Genomic DNA, 2,352 nt, shown 5'->3' with positions numbered 1-2,352 from the left:
CTACAATATTTGGCTATGTCTTGGCTACTTTAATATTATTTTTACGTGTTTTAGCTGGCAACACTCATTCGACCATGAAAGGGAGCCAGTATTTAAACGAAGCTTAATTTTCTAATTTTTAACGATACAATAGCGACGATTATTATTTTAAAAAATTTTTGTTAGGCTTAACATCGATGAAAATTCAACGCGAAGTAGGTTAACAGCGATATACTAATATACTAATATACTACTTACATGGGATATAATAATATACTACACTAATAATGGATTTTTTCATACTTTTCGGTTATCCGACTTTTCAATTATCCGACCAACCCAGTCCCCAATTGAGTCGGATAATCGAGGCTCTACTGTATTAAGTTTAACATATTTAGACTTTTACAGCTATGGTGAGAAACGTTTAAAATCTACAACAGCTCTGTCGCTTCCTTTGAGATATACTAGTGATGCGACAAAAGAGGTATTTGACATTGACCGATATCGGCACCCTGGGGATTCGGCAGTCCGCAAGTATGCACGCTCTACAACCGTCTTCGATTCCATCCATTAGCCACTTGTAGGGAGATATTTGACTAAGTGCATTGTTTTAAGATTTAAAAAGTAAAGAATATTTTATGTTATTTTTATGTACGTTTCTTTACAAAGCTATATTTAATTATAATTTTCTTTAAAAGTATATTCGTACAATTGAAGAATATTTTGTACCAGGTAGGTACCGGTACATCCACCACACATTTTATTTCACCAAGTAAGATTTTATTATTTTATTTTCAATTGTAGCCCTTATACCGTATCTAGCGATTATTCGGAATGTAATTGTTATACTAAAAATACATTTAGAAAAGTCTACGGTTTTTACTGGGTTATCGAATAAACGATACGAATGGACCCTAGACCATCGCTGACGCGCAATTGACTAATTGCCCCTGGATGTCGGCTTCTTACAGAAACACAGCTTTCCTATCATCAAATGTCACGGCATGCCACTGCACACACGAAAGGTTTCTGTAATCTTTCATAATGTGGTTATTTGTTATTTTTCATTGAAACTACAATGAATTTCGAGCTCATATTTTCAGTCGAATAATCTATATATATATATATAAATGAGGATTTTTTTTTGTTCGCTATACACTCCTAAGCCGTTTGACCAATTGCTACGAAACTCGGCAGTTAAGTTCACATACTTCTCACTTAGACAGTGTCATAATCACACTCCAAAATATCTATTGGATTTCTGTAAATCAATTAATTTTCATCTACATCCGATTTGCTGATTTACACGTATGCCATCTATTGGCAAAAACTTTAACAAAATAATGAACTAAATATAATTCTTATAAAAAGGATATACAGTGAACGTATCTACCCTTTAACGCGGTAGATACGTTCACTTTATAAGAATTTCGCATTGTAGGAATCCTTAAATACATGAGCCAATCACAGCCTGCACGTGTGCAGTTTATAGACTACGGCTGTTTGAAAGATTTTCTTTCATAAAATTAATCGATTCTAGACTAATTTGACTCAACATTTCCAAAACACGTATAATTTTTTGGGAATAATTCATATAAACTATGCTATAAACAAAAAATTGTAGGATTACTTACCGAGTGTGTACCCTTCGACGACGCCATTGCTTAACCTTGTTTTCGTCGCGGAGCGGCACACCGTTTGGTGTGCCGCTTTATTAGAAAACGCGCCCGCCGTTTTCTAATAAATTTAGATAATAATTAGAAAACGGCGCGTTTTCTAATAAAGAAAACGCGCCAAACGGCGGGCGCGTTTTCTAATAAGTTATTTTTCTGCGAAAAATTCGCTAAACTTTGGAGACATCGTTAATAGAAATAATTTTTATGGGCGTTGAATAAGAAATGCTTTTTTCACAAGAAATGTATAAAATTACAGTACTGTATTAGACTTACAGTACCTACCGTGTTTCCCCGAAAATAAGACATCCGCAGAAAATAAGACCTAGTACAGATTTTGCTGAATTGCGAAATATAAGACCTCCCCTGAAAGTAAGACCTAGCGAAGTTTTTTTTTAGTCGTAACAGTCATCGACAGATGGTTGAAAGTGGCCATTGGCTGTTTGAAAGTACAGCCACTGATTGGTCAGCAGACAATTACGCCACACGGCATGATTTGCATAAGACTATGGCTTGGGAATCACAGATTTGCATAACGTTACGGCTGGTGATGGCTAATTGGTCGGCCGGGAATCACGCCACATGACATTTGCATAGTGCTACGGTTCAGTAAGCACTAATTGGTCATCGAGTCCGATGTTGACGCTATAAAAAGGCGACAGTTCGACACACCGGATATACGTCACTCTCGTCTAAGTTC

The sequence above is a fragment of the Centruroides sculpturatus genome, unplaced genomic scaffold, assembly GCF_000671375.1.
Source record: "Centruroides sculpturatus isolate CEXI.00-Female unplaced genomic scaffold, Cexi_2.0 scaffold845, whole genome shotgun sequence".
Classification (NCBI taxonomy): Eukaryota; Metazoa; Arthropoda; class Arachnida; order Scorpiones; family Buthidae; genus Centruroides; species Centruroides sculpturatus.
The sequence above is the reverse complement of the archived record's forward strand: the minus strand, read 5'-3'. Positions refer to the sequence as shown.